Below are 21,279 nucleotides of genomic sequence, written 5' to 3' on the forward strand. Positions count from 1 at the left end.
TTCATACATATACACAACAAAATACTATTAAAATCAAGACACACACTTACAAATAAAGGTTTTCCAGTGCTTCTCCTAGTTAATAACTAGACTTCAGTTAAAAGAAATCACTAAGTGTCATTTTTTTACTCAATTTTCTACTTGTTGATGCCTTATTTGCTAGTTTTCTTAATTTATTATTAAATACTGTCTGTTGTTTAATTGTAGCTCTTTTCAACTCTTTTATGGTATAAAAATTGTGAACTATACAAAACTAGCATTTAGGTTTTATATGTTTTAGATAAATAACTAAAAATAAATTGTAGAAAACAGCTCATCAATATGAAATGGCATTCATATTTACAAAGATAAAACAATGAGTAATTATACAATTTATAATCTATAAAATTATAGGGGGTAACTTTTGAGTATTCAGGCATACTAGACACGTTGCTAAAAGTTTTATATGGATTGCTTCATTTAATTCTCACATTTGTGTGCTAACTATATCTGTTATGATTATTATGGCCATTTTACAGATGGTGTAGTTGAGGCTGAGATATATTTGCTCAATGTCACATGACCAGTAACAGTTGAAGTGATATTCAAAATGAGATAATCTTGATCTAGAGTATGTAATGTTCCCAGCTGTTGGACCACACTATTTTATTTAAACAGTGAGCTCCAATGTGCAATCCATATATACCTAGAGCTATCTCTTCACACCAAGGAAAAGAAGAAGAAAAAATGTATTAAATTGTTTCAAGTCACAGAGTCAGTGTTAGTCATATTTGCACAGTATTACTTCAAAGTGCATCCATGTACTTAATCACTACACTACAAAATTATTTATCATTGATGATCCCAAAAAAGAGCATTCTGTTAATAGTCTGGCCCAGATAAATTCCCCCCCAAATACTAACTCATGTAGAAATCTGACCTATTGTATTTAATAGCATTATCTTTAAATTAAATTGCGGGGACATTTTTTAGTTTAGTTTCAGATTTTTTAAACCCTTAATTTTTCTCTTCTGCATATTCCAAAGGTTTACCATGGCTATGTCACACAAATAACTACACCAGAAATTCAAACGTAATAAATACTAACACATATTAATATACATAATTTATATAATATTAGTTTATATTAATATATGGGTTAATCCTTTCAAGTTAACTAATCCACCCCACCATACATTTTGTGACATCTGTTTCTGACACACCATTACTTCCTACCTTATATTTTGCCTTGACCAATTCTTTAATGTATCTCACTCCCATTGTCTTTTTTCATTTACTCCTTTACTTTCCTCATTCATTCATTTTAGGGATTTTGTTCTGCTCATATATTTTGTCTGTCAATTTACAAATTATTTTCATTTCTCTTATGCAGACTATATATTATTATCTCCCATTTGCTCTGTCCTTGCAGTGTCAGTGTCTGACCTCAGAAGGTTAGGTATTCAGACTCTGCCTCAAGAATGACTTATTAATGGCTCCTTCCAATCTCATTCCAAATTTTTCTCTGAGTATACAATGTAACTCAATTTACCCAATATCACACAGATTAAAAGTATCAAGATTAGCCTTTAAACCATATTCTGACTATAAGCCCTGCACTTGAATACACAAGAGATTCAAAGCGAATTCACATGAGGTTATAGCCACAAATACTCATACATGTCAGTAACAGAGAGAAAGAAGGTATAGACCTTATGCCTTCTATCATGGGTTCTTGCCAGTATTTGGTTAAAATGTTGTTATCTATTTTAGAGTATATTTTAAAAAATGAATATCTCATTTATCCTCTTGACATGCAGAAACAAAATAAACCTTTCTTTTTTATTTCTAAGTAAAAGAAAAATACATAGATGTGTATCCATTATGATAACACCTGAGTTTTAATTTATACTCTTGAATTTTTAAACTAATATGCAGTTGAGCCTTGAACAACACAGTAGTTATGGGTGCCAAACCCCTGGACAGTTGAAAATTCATGTTTAACTTTTGACACCCCAAAAACTTAACTACTAATAGCCTACTGTTGACTGAAAGCCTTAATGACAACATAAACAGTCAACTGACACAAATTTCATATATTATATGCATTACATACTGCATTCTTACAATAAAGCTAGAGAAACGTTATTTAATAGATGATAAGGAAGAGAAAATACATTTAGAGCACCATATGTACCATATTGAAAAATATCCATGTATAAGTGGACCCACACACTTCAAATCTGTGTTGTTCAAGGGTTAACTATGTGTGGGGGTGTTCATATCTCTTTCATCAGGATAAAATCCTGTCATGATAACATTTTATTTCAAGAATTCTAACTTACTGTGATATGAACCTCTAAAAACATTATTATTTTGACAAATAAAATTAAGACATTTTATAGGTGCTTAAGAACATTCTGTTTTGACATAAACCTTATTTTTAAGAGGGAAGCCATCTAGTGGTATCTAAATAGAATTCGATGGAAAACTGCAGATATTTGATATCGCCTGTTCCAAAAATTATCTAATACACATATTTTTTTAAATATTTGTTTATTTATTTTTGAGAGCAGAGGGAAAGGGCACACAGAGAGGGAGATAGAAAATTCCAAGAAGGCTCCATACGATCAGTGAAGAGCCTGACACAGGGCTCGAACTGAAAACCCATGAGATCATGACCTGAACCAAAACCAAGAGTCAGATATTTAACTGACTGAACCACCCAGGCACCCCTAATACACATATTTCTAATTCTTTTTTTTTTTTTTTTTGAGAGAGAGAGACAGAGCGTGGCATGCACACTCAAGCAGGGAAGGGGCAGAGGGAGAAGGAGAGAGAGGATCTTAAGCACTCCATGCCCAGCACAGAGCCCAACAGGGGGCTCAGTCTCACAACTGTGAGATTGTGATCTAAGCCAAAATCAAGAGTTTCACGTTTAACCTACTGAGCCACCCAGGTGCTCCACATATTTTACATTCTTAGTTGTGAGAGTCAACGTCAAGTCTATTGTTAAATTTGCTTTCTCATTATAGTCTCTCCTTACAGTTTGAAGGAATTAAACTTAAAAAAAAAAATTACAACCAGAAAAGGAGCTAGTGGTTTAGAAGGGAAATATTCTCTATATTTAATGCCCAAATTATTTCAGCACAGTTGGGACACAATTAAAGAGAAGGATACTAATGCATATAGGGAATATAATGCTGCTTATTTCAAGACTTACACTTGGCTTTTCTGATTTCCTAATTATTGATACTTTTTGCTTATGTGATATGAATTGGCTGTTTATAGAGATAAACTTACAAACCTAGACTATTTTAATTTAAATTAAAGTTAAATAAAATAAAAAATTCAGTCACAGGAGTCACATTTCAACGGTTCAATAGTCACAAGTGACTATTAGCTACTGATGGACAGTGCAGACAGAAAATATTTCAATTACCACACAAAGTTCAACTGGACAAGCTTAAAAAGAACATGCAAAAACCTTTTGATTTTTACTATTTAATTTAGTCAAAGACCGATTTTAGAATGAACATGAAAACACGGGCCTCACCTCTTTGCCTCCTAGAGTATACTTACAATTTTATTTTGCTCTTCTGTTTGGAATTCTGTATGCTTTTGGACAAAACTACCATTTCATTAAATGTATATAAGCATCATGGTAAATAAATGTAGATTGATGTGAGTGAATTTGAAGCAATGTTAACTCACGATGTTTTACATAATTTGCTTTCTAAGCCAGGTAATGTTTTTGTTTGTTTTTTCTCCCACATTTGGTACAAGAATTATTTTCAGTAAGAGCTCAGTCAAAGCATTATATTTGAACCCATCCGCCACCCCCAAAATAAAACCCAAAAAACAAAAAAACAACTTTGACCAAAATCTGAAGTGGTGACATTCAGGCTTCCTTCCAAGTATGAAAATTGTTTGGAGAGCATTTTTTAGTTATAAAAAAAGTAGCTTACTATTAATTTTTTATGCTCAATAAATATTTTATTTTTGAAAGAATCAAATTGTATTATTTATAAAATAGAGCATGTCTGACTAAGTTGAAGAGAAAATCCTTAAGAAACCCCAAGTAGAGATACTAGACATGTTTGCAAGTGTTAAATGGACAACCCTAAATACGTGGGTGAATTCTAACACTTTCTGGGACTTACATTGCCTTTGCATTGAAGTCTAATACCTCAGTGCTCCTCAGTCCAGTAAGTGTCTGGATTCTTCTTTGTCCAACTTTTCCACCGTTGTCTCCACACAGCCCGATAAATATACTCACTATGCATTTTTTATTATATTTCCTTTCAAATACACTCTTTTTTCACCTTGTCAATTATCTAGGTCCTACCTAAAGTTGTTTATGTTTTCCTAGTCCACCTGTGCCAGAGTGATATTTCCCTCTTTGTAATTATTATAGCACACAGTTGTTTTTAAAAATCATACCTTTCCTCCCATCACAAGCTATAATTATAGTTTGTTCCTAAGTTGTTTTTTATCCAACTCCTGAGATCAGAAATACTGTATAAAAATGCTTATGAGTTTACTAATGTGATGGTTTACTAACCACAATGTGCTTTTCAGACACGTTTTCAAAATTTATGTGATTCTCTAAACAAATATTATTTTCCTAGAAAACAGTAGGAACTCCTTATCAATTGGTTACTCTTTGATATGCTTTTGCTATTTCCTGCATTTTGTTTCTTTTTTTCCTCTAACTTTGTTTCATTTTCTTAATAAGACTAATATTATTTGAAGTAGGAAGCCTACTCTGCACTTCTTTTAATCTTTTGATATTTTTTGAATATAGGATAAACTGAATAAAAGAGAAATTATTTTCAAGATTCAATCTGTAACGTATCTGCTAAAATCTCATAAACCAGGAGCCATCCAAACACAAGAAAACAAGAGACAGTTGTGATTTCTGAGGGTAATGTAGCCTAAATTATATCTCCACTTTTCCTAGGTACACTTAAAGGTAGTACTATCTGCTATAAGCTGCTAGCCACATGTAGCTATTTGTTTTTATATTGATTAAAATTAAACAAAACTTAAAAATTAATTCCCCAATCACACTAGATAACCTTTCACATTCTCAATAATCACCAATGTCTACTGACTACCACAGCACAACATAGAATATTTCCATCATCATAGAAAATTCTATTGGATAGCATGCTCAAGGAATGTGTTTTGCAATTCAAAGTGGTTTCCTCAATAAGGTCAGCCTTCTTAGAAACTGAAAATTAGCAGTCTGGCTTTCAAGCTGAATTTAAAATGTACTCCCTACATTTGATAGCACTATAAATATTATGATAAGAGAGTTGTTTGAGGTTATTAAGCAAAAATATCTGCTAGATACTCTTGGACATCAAAAGGTGCAATAAAAGTATATAAGCTTCTAAAAAAGTATTGATTTTTATTCTTTACTTATTGAAAAAATTTTTACCTCAGTTAAAGCTCTTTTGACTATAAGTAATAGAAAATGAATTTAAGCAGTTTAAGTAAAAGGGAAACATTTTTTAAGGGGAGTATTTTAATAATTCTGGGAAGTTTTCAGAATTCAGGGATGGTAATTCATGGCTCTTGAACTCCAGAGGAACAAGATCCACATATTTGGACCAAAGTGTTACTATGCTCTCAGCCTTTGCTTCAGTCTGTAGTGACACCCTCTCCACTCTGTGCTCCTTCATGCAAGTGCTGCCTTATTTCTGGAACCTTGCAGGGCAGTATTCTGTGCTCCACCACTTACCAGATCTAAACAACCAGCCCACAGAAACTGCTATGTTGTCTCTCCCTCACATTTTATCTCACTTCATTTTTAATATGTGTGTGTGTAACTGAGATAATATAGAATTAATATATTTTGTCCTGCTTTTCTTCATAACAACTTTATTGTGTGTGTTTTCTTCATAGTACACACATTTGGATACATCATATTTAATGTATCCAGAAAGTTAAAGTATAATAATCTATTTGAAATTTATTTGACAATTCCCTGATTGGACAATGTTTTGTTAACAAACATATGTTTAGGGGAGCCTGGATGGCTCACTGTTAAGCTTCCAACTTCAGCTCATGATCTTGCAAGTCGTGGGTTCAAGCCCCGGGTCAGGCTCTGTGCCAACAGCTGAGAGTCTGGAACTTGCTTTGGATTCTGTGTCTCCCTCTCTCTCTGCCCCTCCCCTGCTCATGCTCTGTCTCTGTCTCTCAAAAATAAATAAACATTAAAAAAAGTATGTTTGTTCCAAATTTTCTGTTACAAATAATGTGTATCTCTGAGCATGTACTTACCACACTGGTCATCTCTATATATACAATGGTTGGTGGTGAACTTGAATATCTGACTATATGACTTGGACTAAGGACTAACTATATGACTATATGACTAAGGACTATATGACTTGGTCATCTCTATATATACAATGGTTGGTGGTGAACTTGAATATTTTTTTAAACTTAATTTTAAGTTTATGACTAAAATACCTGTTAAAAAGACATAATTACTTTAGAGACCAGTTTAAACTACATATATTTGACCTAATAGGACATTATGATAGTAAAGAAAAGATACAGTTATCATAACTTTCTTATCTGATAACTATATTATTGAGTTTATTTTGCAATTTATGCCTAGGGATTTTTCATTTTGCTGATACTACGCAAATATCAATTGTATTCAGAAAATGCATATATCCTTTCATTGGAGTTTTTGATATTATAAATATGTTTAGTAAACATGTGGTTTGATCAGTACTGTCTATTTGTTGTAGGAATAGAGATAGAGATTCCAAATTATAGACAATGATCAGCCAAACAATGGACTTGAACTTCAATACTTAGACCATTTTCAACAACAACAACAACAAATTCATAAACATTTACCTAAAGAAATGTTGCTAAAATAGCAGAAGCTTTCTTCTTATATATAATGACGATGCATTGACTTCATGTTATGATTACTGAGATGTTGGGAGAAATCAACTGTATTGTGATGGAAAATTTTTAAAATAGAAATAAGAACTGTTGTTAAAGTTATTACTAAAATATTGACATTGATTTGACAGATTACATAAGATGCCATGTAAAATAAAATGTCATGCCATATATTTATGTATTTATATATTTTTATCTCACAGAATTTTTTTTAACATTCTAAGTTATCATGGGAGTAGCTTAAATCCTTAGAGATGTGAATTTACTTACATAAATTCCTATATCTGCCTTGAATATGAGTCCATTTTCAGCCACATTCAATTTCCCCTGCACACTTTATATAAAAGATTGACCCAAGACTGAGGACCCGTTAAAGCAAGAGAAGTTCATCCATAGTGTAAATTCATCCCAATGTACTACCTCCTCAACAAATGGAATCAGATGACAAACACTTTCAGTGAATATAACTATCAAAATAAACCAAGAACAGCCTTTTGGTTCCCACTCTAGGATGATAAGTTTGAAGAATAATGCATGGTTAATATTTTTTTAAGTTTATTTATTTATTTTTAGAGAGAGAGAGAGAGTGCGCACACACTAGTAGGATTGGGGCGGGGGGGAGCGGAGAGGGAGAGAGAATTCCAAGCAGGCTTTGTGCACTGTCCGCTGAGCCCGATGCAGGGCTCGAACTCATGAACTCTGAGATCATGACCTGAGCTGAAGTTGAGTCAGAATCTTAACTGAGTCACCCAGGCACCTCTGCATGGTCAGTATTAATTTTACTATTCCTGTGTCTCTGTTTGTGTGGGTGTGGGTGTGTGCGTAGCATGCAGTTTGAAGGAGATAGTTTTGTGCCATGCTGAGATCTGAAAAATGGAGAGAATATTAGAAGCTGTTTCAGGGACAGAAGGGAGGAAAAAAAAAAAAGAATTCCAGAATTAGATGTTTGAAGACTTCGGAGATATAGCTATAGTATCTAGTGGGAAAATCCAACTAAGTTTTACTGTGTGAAGTGGAATATGGCCTTCTACATAGTTATCTACATTACATGCCAATGATTTTAGAGATTTATTATTTTCTGATATAATGATTCATAGTAAGAATAGAAGCCACCCAACAATCCCAATTACTTACACTTGAATGGATAAAACATATCTGGTCAAAGCTAAGGTTAGTAACATGGACACCATGTTTAACTCTCTCTCTCTCTCTCTCCATATATATATATGTATATATATATATATATATATATATATATATATATATATAAATAAATTTCTTTATTTTTTAATGTTTATTTTTATTTATTTTTCAGAGAGAGAGAGAGAGAGAATCCCAAGAAGGCTCCAAGCTGTCAGTATAGAGCCCAATGCCTGCCTTGAACCCATGAACTGTGAAATCATGACCTGAGATGAAATCAAGAGTTGGATGCTTAATGAAATGAGCCACCCAGGCACCCCTATATAATTTTTTTTTTAATTTCCATTTCCAGCTCCTGGTTCCATGAAGTCTATCTCATTTTCTGTCCCCAGTAGCCTCTTAGACATCCTAATAAATCTTTACCATAAGTCCTTCTTGTATGAGCTAGCTAGAGTGCTTTTGTGAATTTCGCAACTTAAGAGACTTGACAAAAACATCAGTTTTCAATTAGGGGAAGACGTGAGAAAAGAACCTACATTTTCATACTCCCAGCCTGGGTTCTCTCCACGTTAACAAGCTCCTGGCTACTTTTTGCCTCTATGACACAAAACAAAGGGTGTTGTGTGACTGATCCTTAGCTTTGAAATGTTTCAGAATCAGACCACATCATAAACTTTGTAAAAATACGTTCATGAAGACATTATCAACAAAAGCCACATATAAGTTTGATTCCAGATACAATTTCATTGCCTGAAATACGGAGAAGACAGAAAAAATTATCTCCCTCAAACCAACATGCTCTTGCTAGGCTACTAAAGAGCCAACTTTGTTCACATCTTTTCAGAGCACTGCACCAGAAGATAAAATGTGATTCTTATCTGAAAAGTATTTTATGTTGCTTTAATAATAAATATTGCTGATGGCTTCTTATTTTAAAACAGAGTGGTCCTTAAGAAGGAAACATATAATTAACACAAGAAAGGAAAAGAAGAGAGTGTTGACATGTAAGCACAGGTTATCATTGGTTACCTTTGGCTGTAGTGCTATGAACCATCTCCCCTGAACCATCTGCTCCCAGACACACATGAGTTAGGAACATAGGGTGTTTGAGCAACGAATATTTTACAAAAATATATACCATGTATTTCATCTGTACTTTAGGGAAAGGAACCTATTTTACATACACACACACACATACACACACACACACACACACACACACACACACAGAAACATTTTTTAAATTTCTTGAGAGAGAGAGACCATGAGTGGGGGTCAGGACTGTCATACAGAGCCTGATGTGGGGCTTGATCCTACAAACCATGAGATCATGACCTGAGCTGAAATCAAGAGTTGGATGCTTAACCGACTGAGCCACACAGGCTTCAATGTCTTTTTTTTTTCCAGAACTCTCTTTGGGGAGATGGCTTTGGGGGTTATGCAAAGTAGGCCATAAATAAAAACAAAAATAAACAGAAACTTGCTATGGCAGTTGTAGCATGTTTCTTATGCAACAATAAACTCCTTACTGATGGAAATTTTCATATGTCATTCCCACTAATTCACTTTACTTATTGTGGATATTTCTGAAATATTACTCTGTTTTGACACTTAAGACACCTCTTCCAAACCTCCATTGCATTCTTGCTCTGAGCAAACTGTATTTTCTAAGAAATTGTTCTGTTAATCCTAAGAATCAATCTTTTAATGTTCCATTAACCATGCGATCTCTCAGGCAAAATAAATTCCTTCTCATATCTATCAGGTCACTGCCACCTTTTCAGTGAGCAGACCAGCATGCAAGGAGCTAGCATACATTTCCACAGGCAACTGTTCTTAGAAAAACAAACAAAACAGAACAAAAATGTGTTCCTCAATTTATGACATTTAAAAAGACAATGTCCAACAAATGATGTGATGATGATAAAAATATACTACCTGGGTGCAATACTGGTGCATACTGGATGATAAAAATATACTACCTGGGTGCTGGTTACCTTTTCACTTTGACCCACATTTTTAAAATCCCAGGGGATTTCAAAGAGCTTCATTAAGCCCTATGCTCTTCCCCAAAGTGACATAGGAGTGAAGGGGTCTAAAAGGCCAAAGTGTACATCTACCACCCTCATATCAGTCAGAACTATCCCAGGCTTAGCTAAAATAGTAATTTATATGAATAAATTAATAATTTATATAGGACTTTTGGATAACTTTACATCTTAAGAAAGGTTCTTTTGGTTTAAAAATTAAACTGCTAACAAATGAAAACATTGGTCAAGCAAAAGTATGGGAATGGCTCAACATGTGAATTTCTACTCATATTGATTTCTTCCTATAAGACAGATATGAATGACAGATAATGCTGGCAAGCATTGGCTTGTGACTAAAATTAATGGATTCAGGTTGGTAAAAAATGTATATTCTCCACAATTTTTATAAACATATTGTACCATTTTAGAAGCAGCAGTCCTGATAAAAATAACATGCTACCAACATGGACCACTTGCCCTAAGCTGATGTGGCCAAGGAAAAATTCTTATGGATCATTCCTATTTTTCCCTTTCATCAAAAGTATAAATAACTAATACTATTTAAGTCAATGTGTAAACAATTTACCATTTACTTTTACTTTCCCAAAGAAAATTGGCCAGTGTAGAGATCATCTGTAAGGGAGAATGCATACTGGGTTTGATGACAATTATATTTGAAAATGGATTTTGAGTTGGGCTTTGAGCAATCATTGGAATACACTTAAGGAACTTTGTTAAGCTAATAAGATTGATTCATATAACTGAAAATTCCAGGAGTATTTAGACTTGATTGGATCCGAAGTTGGAAAGAGGTCATTTGGAATGTCTTTGCCCTTTGTGTTTGCTAAATTCTTAATCAGGTGTTCTTGTGGTGGCAAAATGGCTGTAGTAGTTTTAGGCTTACAAAGTATTTAGTGCTAACATCATATCATTCACTATGAAAAAGATTGTAATTGGGTCTGCTTGGGTACCTGTCAGAACTAGATCAATCACAGTTCTCAGGGGTATTCAACAATCTGATGAACCAGCCTTGGTCATTTACAATAATACAGATGAGGCAATATAATTCACAGTTTTATCTGGAGGGCAAGAGTGCAGTGTCCCAAAGGAAGAGAAAGGTTCTATCTTGAGAAACAGGGGGAAAGAATTCTAAATATATAAAAACAAGAGATATACCCAACAACTCAATGAAATTTCTTCAAAGCAAAACAGTAATAACATATCATTAAGTTTTTATAAAGATTTTTTAAATTAAGATTTTATAAAATTAGGTTTATCAGCTTAATCATACTTCTTCAATCCTGCCTGACTCTATTTCTTTTTCTCTTTTTCATAACAATATTGTTTGTGTTCCAAACAATAAAAGGAGAGCATAAAAGAGCTGAAAGCCAAGCATATTGAATGTATGCATTTGCCCCTTTCATTCATTCATTGGTGAGACAGAAAAAGAATAAACTGACACATTTATATTTAATGACAATGTGTGAAATGTACTATGAAAAAGCAACAGGGAAAATGATATAGGAAAGTATCCTGCCTTGTGTTTGGTGAACAGTACTAAGGGGAAATCTCTCTGGACATAAGGAGTGACAATAGGATGCCATATAGTCAAGACACCAGGTATAGATTTGTGTTTCCTTACTTCATCATATCATGTTCCTCATAGAAAATATATAACATCATGTGCACACTGAGATAAACTCAGAGGAGAGCCAACAGCCAGAGGCAGGCCTGGAGGCTGCAGACAAGGAAGGTTCCCTTGATCATCTGTAGGCCTGAAGAATCACACCAAATGAGAAGCTTAAGTGTGGATATCTCATTTGAAATGTTTGAGCAGAGAATCAGGGAATGACTTGGACTTGAGAAAGTTGCTAACTCAAGAAACTCTTTAGAAAAGAAGGGATGAAATCAAAATACAGACCACTTTTATAAGAATGAAAGAGAGGAACAGACAGAAAAAGTCATGTCTGAAGGCTTAGGGATGGAAGAATTAAGTAGTTTCCAGGTCCTCAGGAAGTTTCTACTATCTCAGGAATCTGTAGGGCAATATAACCACTACTGTTTATGATCTATCAGAAGACCTTAAAAACTGCACAGATTTCTATTGGGCACTGCAGAGCTAACATATTTAATAAATATAAAACATCTTTTTTAGAGTCTCATTTCCCTTATCACCACCAATGGGGTTCTTGAAGGGAAATACAAACACAAATGCTATTTGTCAGTTGTGATTATCTAGTTCAAAGTGGTCCTATATTTTAGTGTTTGAATAAGAGCAATTTTAGAAAATCAGTTATTTTTAACAAGACTCACCAAATACAAGGTACTAAGGCATATTTTATCATAATAAGTTGAATGTACTAACCAATTAAATATTCTAATTAAAGGACACTGAGTACCCTTCACCATTGATCAGAAATTTCAATAGTTCCACTAACCTCTAAAACTTTATTACATAAATTTCTACTTTCTGTAGATAAGAAAATATTTCAGGACCTTGTGATTTCTCAGTCTTTTCATTGTGAATTTAAATCACCAATATATTATATACATATGAAGTTTCACTTAACTGAATATCTTGGTTAATGAAATCACAAATAAAGGAGGATTTAATTGAAATATTTACTTTAAAATAATAAAATAATTTTTATTATATATATATTTTTTTTTTCTCTAATAAACCTTTATTATAGCAAGTGGTAGCTAAAGAAACTTTTTACTTTCTTTTGAAAACTTTCACATCTAGGGGTGGCTGGGTGGTTCAGTCAGTTGAGCGTCCAACTTCATCTCAGGTCATGATCTCGGTTTGTGGGTTTGAGCCCCACATCAGGCTCTGCGCTGATGGCTCAGAGCTTTGAGCCTGCTTGGGATTTTGTGTCTCCCTCTCTCTCTCTGCCCCCCCCCCACTCACGCTTTGTCTCTGTCTCTGAAAAAATGAATAAAACTTAAAATAATTTTAAATAAAAAAAATGAAAACAAACACATCTAAACCAGTCTCATTTCATCTAAAGGACACTGATTATTCATTTAAAATAGTGGGTATACCCTCACCCTTTTCTAGCCACTATTCTAACCACAGTTTTAACAAAAGGTAAGTAGCTTCTTCTATCGTGAAAATTGGCAAAGAAAGATGAACAATAAACAAATAAAGAAACAAGATAATTTCAGGAGGAATTAAGGGATATGAGGATATAAAACAGGCTAATATGCTAGTGAGTAATAGAGGTGGGAAGGAACCACTTAAACTGGCTGATGATATCCTTACAGAGGAAAGGAACTGACATTAACTGCATTCTCGGGTCTATCTCAGTGTGTTGGAATTTGGTTTTATTTTTTATTTAATCTCAAATGACAACAAAAATACAAAATGTACAGCCAACACACACACACACACACACACACACACACACACACACACACACACAAATGCATTATGACTTCATTAAATACACAAATAGGCACTTTTATCTCCATGGAACTGAAGATAACTATTCTTTAATGTATTGGTTAGGCGGATAGGATAATTTGAATAAAAAGAAGCTTACATGTGATTCCTGACTGACTCTTGTTACGTGCTTTTCTTTGATACTTCTGGTGTTCTTTTGTTGACAGGTGTGAAGCAAATGCTAAAAGAGTGAAATTCTTTCTCTTTCCTAACCCCAAAGACCCCCAGTGAACCCACATAAAAGATCTCACTGAGTATTGGAAAGGTCTTGTCTATAACTCAAACAGACAAACCTTCTCTGGCATCTTTGTGGAAACAGGAAGGCTACTATGTAAGACATGTCAATAAGTGCTGTACAAAACTGAGTTTCTCCATAGAAGAATCTGTAACAATGTGGTTGGTCTAGGGGGTGGAGATGGCATGATACACCATCCAGTAGCAACAAACAGAATTAGTGTAAACCCCAACATTAGGTTTAGAAAGTTGGGTTTCTGACTTCATTAAAGGACCATATGCTATCATTGCTGCAATGACTTTGGTATCAAATAAACTGAGTTTTGTGAACCCAAATTGTAAATCCAGCTTTCAAATTTCACACTGGTTGATTGTGCAGGTTGACTCCCAGATCAAATTTATTCACAGGGACCTTTCCTTTTCATAAAAGCCTTGTGGATATCTAGAAGCCTCCTTAGAATTCAGTGTTCATTTTATGGGGGGGGGGGGGGACTAACACACTTCATTTTTTTGTCATCCTGAACTCACAATGGCTAAATAATGTATAAAGCTTATATAGGTAGCAAGAATTTCACCCAGTTTTAACATGACTTTATGTAACGCTAATTGTTTTAATATCACAATAAAATAACTTGTTATTTTTGAAGCTGGAGATCTAATATGGTAATTTTTTTTTTTTTTTTTTTTTTTTTTTTTGCTGCATAGCAGACTCTAGGCTCTATGAGAGTGAGTCTATATCTAAATTATCCCCAGCACCCAAACAAATGCTTGGCACAAAGTAGGCATTCACAAATATTGAATAAATAAGTGTATAAGCATCTGTATGCAAAGTTGAAATATTGCAATTTTTAAAAAGAGTCAAAAAGATTTCAAAACTTTTTGTGGATTAATTTTTGAAGCTCACATAATTTCTATTTTTTTTCTTTTTACAGTTATAGTTGGTGCAAAATTAGATATCAGAAGTTAATAGACAGAACTGGAATGCTTCTTTCTATTTAATTCTGCATTTTCCCTCTTGCTTCAGTAAAACACACAACCCTTATGGTCCCAAATTCTCAGACACAGGTGGCATTCCTGCTGACATATCAGTAGTGGGAACAATGCATCCATCATCAGAAAATTATATCAGGCATACGCTAGAACCACTTAGCAGCTGAAGCACTGAAGGGATAGCATTAGAGAGAAAAGATAAAAGGAACTGGCAGAGAGAAAATGTGGATGCATCCCCACATTCCAAACCACCAAGGATCTCAAAAGCAGCTAGGCAAGAGCTTAATGGGGCACAGTTCAATTTTACAATTAAGAACAACTGTTTTCAAACGAGCCTTAGCATAATGATTAGGCATAGTAAATAGAGAATATAAAATAGAATTGGGAAGGAATGTATTGCAAGAAGTATGTTCTGTTCTAAGCAACAAGAACATTTACCTGCCTAGAGTGAATGTTATATCAAATGCTTGTATCTAAATTATTAGAAACACTGGTATAATCGAAGGCAATTTTTTCTGGACCAACATAGTATTAAAATTAATGTTTTATCCTTTGAATATAAGAAATTATGCACATCCATGAGAAATGCACATAATTTAAAAGATTTGAAAACATGAGTAACAATTGTCATACATTTCAAAGATAATCCTTGAAAGCAATTGTTATGTTTCCTCCACTTTTTTTCCACATATTTTTAAACCTAACATCTTCTTCAAACGAAAGAGAGAATCATCTATTCAGTCTTTGGAGATATCACCCAATGCTACTTCTGCCACGACTACTATTACTAATAGTAACAGCAAATATATTTAGCTCAATCCTAACCACTTTACACCATCAATGAATCCTTATACAACCCTCTAAAGTGGTATTATCCCTCATTTTACATATGAGAATGCTGAGTTTCTAGAGTTTAAGAAACTTGCCCAAAATTATAATTGGCTGAGCTACAACCTAAAACCATTTCTGTCTAATACCATAGTACTTAACTCCAATCACTATGCCACATGTCTTCCCACATTCTTGTTGATGGAATTTAAACAGCAATTTCTTTGTTGAGGCTTTTGTAAATGGTATAGCTTTATAACTTATGACTAGTTTATCTCTTAATGACTTGAATTAGTTTGAGAATATTGCTGCAGTATTATCACACCTTAAGACATGGGAACAGTAGTACAAGAAGAGGACAATGAATCCATGAATGGCAATGAATGCTTTGGGATCTAAGAACTTTTATGTAACCTTGAAGTCATCCTATACCTTTTGTCTGTCCTACATACTCCACATTCAGCAAATTTGTAGATCATCATTCTAAAAGATAACTCAAATCCACTTGATGCTCACCAGCTTCACCACTGTTTCCCTAATTCAAGCTGCCACCATCTTCCTCTAACTTACTAAAATGGCATCTCAACTTGCCTCTCTTTTTCTCATGCTTGCCCCCTTCCATCTTCAACCCAAACACCTTATCCACACAGCAGCCATAATGTTTTGTTTCAAACATGACTCTTGTTATCCTTAATATATTCACTATTTTATCCATCCCCATCTTTGAAACAAATCTGCCTTCATATCTGCTATACCCTCCACACCACTTTGGGCTCTAACATCCCACACTTGACTATTGCTACATATGGAAACTCCCTTCATCCTTTTGGGATTTTCACCACGTATCAATTCCTGAATACCACACCACCCATGTGGATATACTGGTTGCATGGTAATATCCCAAGTTATTACATATTCCTATGGGGATATTCTGTTGTTTAAGCTTTTAGACCTGACTGATCCACCTTGGCCTACCCTCCAAGTGTGTATGCTTACCTTATTCTGCCCCCTATAATGGCTCTAGGCCTGAAATGTTTGGGAAAGGAAGAAGAGGAAGAGGGAGAGCTTTAGATAGCAACTTGAATAAAGGACAACACTTTTTCTTGGACCTACAAGGTCCTCCTTACACCAGAAAGTATCTAACTTCTAATATCATCTCTTACCTTTTCCTCTTACTCTGGCCTTGAAGCACTTGTTTCATGAACACACCAAGCACAAATCTGCCTAAAATCTTTGCAGTTGTTATTTTCTCTACCTGGAACATACATCCCCCAAGATTCCTTTAGGCCCACCCTCACCTCTCACCAGACCCAGCCATTCTCATCTGCCTGCCTTGACTTATTTGAATTGTTGTACTTTTTACTCCATTATATCATGTTATTTTATATTATGTTATAGTCTACTTCCTTGAAGTTGAATGTCACAGAGATTGTGTATGTTTTATTCAGTGCTGTATTCTCATTACCTAGAAGAGGTTTGATGCAAAATGTATAGTTTCTCAATATGTTGTTTAGGTAAATAGGAGATATTTGGGACTTCAGACCCTGACTCTGCCTGCCAAAGAATTTTCATCTTTGAACTGTTGTCTTGTGCCTTTGTTTATCCATCTCACTGAGTATTAATTTACAGCTGCTAGTTCTTCCATGTTCTGCCATTATGTCTGTGTCTGCTCAGGCCTGTTTGGTACACTGGGGTTACTGGACTTCATACTAGATTCTGGTAGGACCTGTGTAGTCTATTCTTGGATAGCCCAATCTCATTTATTTTTATCCCCACAGAGATAATAAATTCATCCACCTAAGCTGGCCTAGAACACTTATTGCCAAATCATTGCCATGAAAGTTTTCTTTCATTATCTTTCCAATAGTCCATTCACTGATTTCAAAATTTTTGTTTAGAAATTTTCCTTTTTCTCATTTATGCATCCATTAAAGCATTTGCCAGAAACGTACTTACATAAGGAAAATCTTAGATTAAGCGTGTCTTCATTCTCCTCTGTGTCACTTTGGACACAGATTAATGCCAAAATGATGAGTTAGCATTACTAAAACCTTATTAACTGTGAAAAGGAAATGCTTCCTTCCTACTTGTGATGCCTTTCCTTGCACAGGGGCATCCACTAGTGCAGCTCCAGGCCTCCGTCCACCCTTTGCTCTTTCTTTCCAAGAGGAAGTGGCTGATTACATGAGTGGTGAATTTGGGGAAGGTAAACCAGTCATAGCTCAGAACTATGCTTCTTCTTTTTGGGATCTCTTAATCTGCCCGCTCCCCACCCCACCCCACCCCCACCATGGAAGGAAAGTTCTCCCAAATTCAGGTTTGCCACCTCTTAGGTAGGTAAGTTTGCCTAATTCTAAGAATCGGTGTTAGGCAGACTAGTCCTACTAATTGATAAAAGAAACTGATATTTTGTCCCTTTTACGTAGTTCCTTGATATATCTCATTTCACTTATTGTATTATTTTTTATTATTATTTCTTTTTAGACAGAAAGCACAAGTAGGGGAGAGGAGCAAAGAGAGGGAGAGAGAGAATCTTAAGCAGGCTCCATGCTCAGTGCAGAGCCCAACATGGGGTTCAATCCCCTGACCCTAGGATCAAGACCTGAGTGGAACTCAAGTCGGTGCTCAACCAACTGAGCTATCCAGGTTCCCTATCTCATATCATTTAGATCCCAGAGCTGGGATTCCAGCATTGATAAACTTTTAAAAACTTTTCTTGTTCTAGTAGTATTTTCCCTCATTTTTATTTTTAATCAACAAGTGCAAGTTAGGTGATATGTTCAGAGTATAAATTGGCTTAAGCTTGGAAAGACTCCTATTTCCAAAATAAGGAAACTTAGTCATTTCTTGGTGTATGCATTTGCAACCATGGTGTTTTGGCAAGATAATGTATTTATATGTTAGTTCATATTTTGATCTCCATATTACATGGGAATTGAAGGAATGAAAACTATTTTTCCTTCCACAACAGCACAAAGTTGACTGGGCTTTGTTTTAATGAGTATGGAAGCCCTTGCTTCAAAGAGTTATTAATGACTTTTTTTTTTCTTTTAGGATCAAAGACAAAAATTACTAGGCACTTGTTACTGAGGGACAAGAAGCTGACACTGTAAGAGGAGAAGGTATAAATGGCCAGTCTTAGAAGAGAGAAAGATTTGCTGCTGCCAGGAAGAGGATGAGGATGTAGAAATTTTATCAAATGGCATATATCTTATCCCCTTTTGAAATAGGACCATGAAATAGTACCATGGTTGCAGGGTGTCTTTAAAAATTAATCACCACAATCACATCTGGCCTGGCATTTATGAATCCACTCGGTCCACCCAACAGAGCCCCAAAGAAGATAGAGGACCAGACTTCACAGCAATATAGTGGCCGCATTATATACATTATACTATAACCATTGAGCTATTGGAACTGGGGCTCTCTCTCATTCTATGAGTATCTTAGAATTCCTTGAATAGTGAAATAATATTCAGGAATGGGAGGAGCGTCACAAAAAGAACTAAGATGGAATTTCTTGTTATGCTGATTTTAAAAGGTATCTGTAAAGAAACTACTATCTTAGAACATTAGATAATAGAACATTATTATCCCAGTAAGTTTTCTCATGCTTTCTTCCCTTGTACCCACCCCCAGAGACCACTACTGTTTTAATTTTTTTTTTGTTACAATAAACCAGTTTTACTTGTTCTACAATTTAATATAAATGGAATAATATAGCACGTAAGCTTTTCTGTAAAGCTTCTTTCATTCAGAATATTGTTTTGCAATTCATTAATGTTGCTACCTGTATCAATGTTTTTAATATTTTTTTATTGCTGAGTAGTATTTCATATGAATATGCCATAGTTTATTTCTACTCTCCTATTGATGGACACCTAGGTGAATTCTAGTTTTGGACTATTACAAATAAAACTACTGTAAACATTCTGGTACATATTTATTTGGATACATAAGGGTTTTTTTGTTTTGTTTGTTTTTTGTTTTGTATTTTTTTTAAATTTTTTTTTTAACGTTTATTTATTTTTGAGACAGAGAGAGACAGAGCATGAACGGGGGAGGGTCAGAGAGAGGGAGACACAGAATCTGAAGCAGGCTCCAGGCTCTGAGTCTCTGAGCTGTCAGCACAGAGCCCAACGTGGGGCTTGAACCCACGGACCACAAGATCGAGACCTGAGCCAAAGTCGGACGCTTAACTGACTGAGCCACCCAGGCGCCCCTGTTTTGTATTTTTTAGGGGTAAATATCTACAATCAGCTTTTTAGTTTTGCTTAGTCATCTGCAAAGTGTATGTTTTGTGTTATACAAAACTATTACAACATTTTTCCAAAGAGGTTGTGCCATTTTACACTCCCACCAATAGTCTAATGAGAGTTCTGGTTCTGCTTGGTCCACACTTTGATCCTAATATTGATTTGTCAGTCTTTTAAATTTTAGTCATTGTGGTGAACATTTAAAATATTTTTAAATATTATTTAATATTAAATAATAAAAACTAGTCAGTTTATGTAAAGGAAGGAAAAATATCTATTTTAAACACTAGTGTTTAAGGAATTGACTAACATAGTTAATGCAACATTAAGATTTGTTGAGTAAAGCAATTTTGTAAAAAATACCTGAAATGTTTTTATGTCTTTTTCTTTGCACTGAATTTGCTGACATAAATTGAGTGACATAGTTCTTTTATTTCTAGCCTCTAAATATTTATCTGATTCATTTTTACCACCAAATAACATTGTGTTACTTTATATTTATGTCATTCATTTCCCAGAGTATTACTCATTTTTACTTATCAAATTTGCATTTTTCAGTCATGCTTGAAATTCTCAATACTACCTTCTCCCTTTATGAATAGAGTCAATAGAGTCTTACCTCCTTTCACCCAAATATGTATCTATATGTATTCCTAATACTCAGTATGTCTCCATGCTTTCCATATGTTGTTTCCTTTAGGTAGACTGCCCTTTCTCTGGTCCATCTTATATGCATTACTCTAAGTATCCATGCACATACCTAATTTTCCATTCAAAGTAGACACAACTGAAGGAAGGAAAAATCAACCTGCAAGTCAGTTGTTTGGAACTTAAAGATGAATACTAAAATGTCTAAGAAAAGAGGCAAATGATGTCTAGATAGAAGATTCCAGAGACTCATGTTTAAAAGGTACATGAAATCAAGAATGCCTCAATAATCTTCTAAAGTATATACAGAGAAAACTAGAAGTCTTTCTGATATCCATTACCAAACATGGCAGCCTGAGTACCTGCTATAGCCATTGCCACCAGTGTTTTCTTGCCATGTTGCGTGTTGCTGTTGACTGCTGGTTTTCTACTCTGAGCAGATATACACGTCTCTATAGGTGACCTCTTCCTTAAACAGGAACTGAAGTCTTTTAGAATGCCTCTCATTTAATATGTTGAAGTCAAACTTCTTACTTTCCGATCCTCTGGCCCCTTATACTGTTTTTCCATTAGAGTTTCAGTTCCAAAGAAACAAGGCCTTGTCTGTATTGTCATGGTTGTATTCAAGCAATATTTCTCTAAAATAAACAAATAGTTTTATATTGGTTGAAGTCCTTGGATGGAGTTTTAGTCTCAATGGAAGTTTTGTTTTACTCTACAAGAATCCATCTCTGAAGAACACCCTTTTTTTTTTTCCTTTTAGCACCTTTCAGGTATAGGAGGTTAGTTTCACCTT

This window comes from Panthera tigris, chromosome B1 (genome assembly GCF_018350195.1).
Source record: "Panthera tigris isolate Pti1 chromosome B1, P.tigris_Pti1_mat1.1, whole genome shotgun sequence".
Classification (NCBI taxonomy): Eukaryota; Metazoa; Chordata; class Mammalia; order Carnivora; family Felidae; genus Panthera; species Panthera tigris.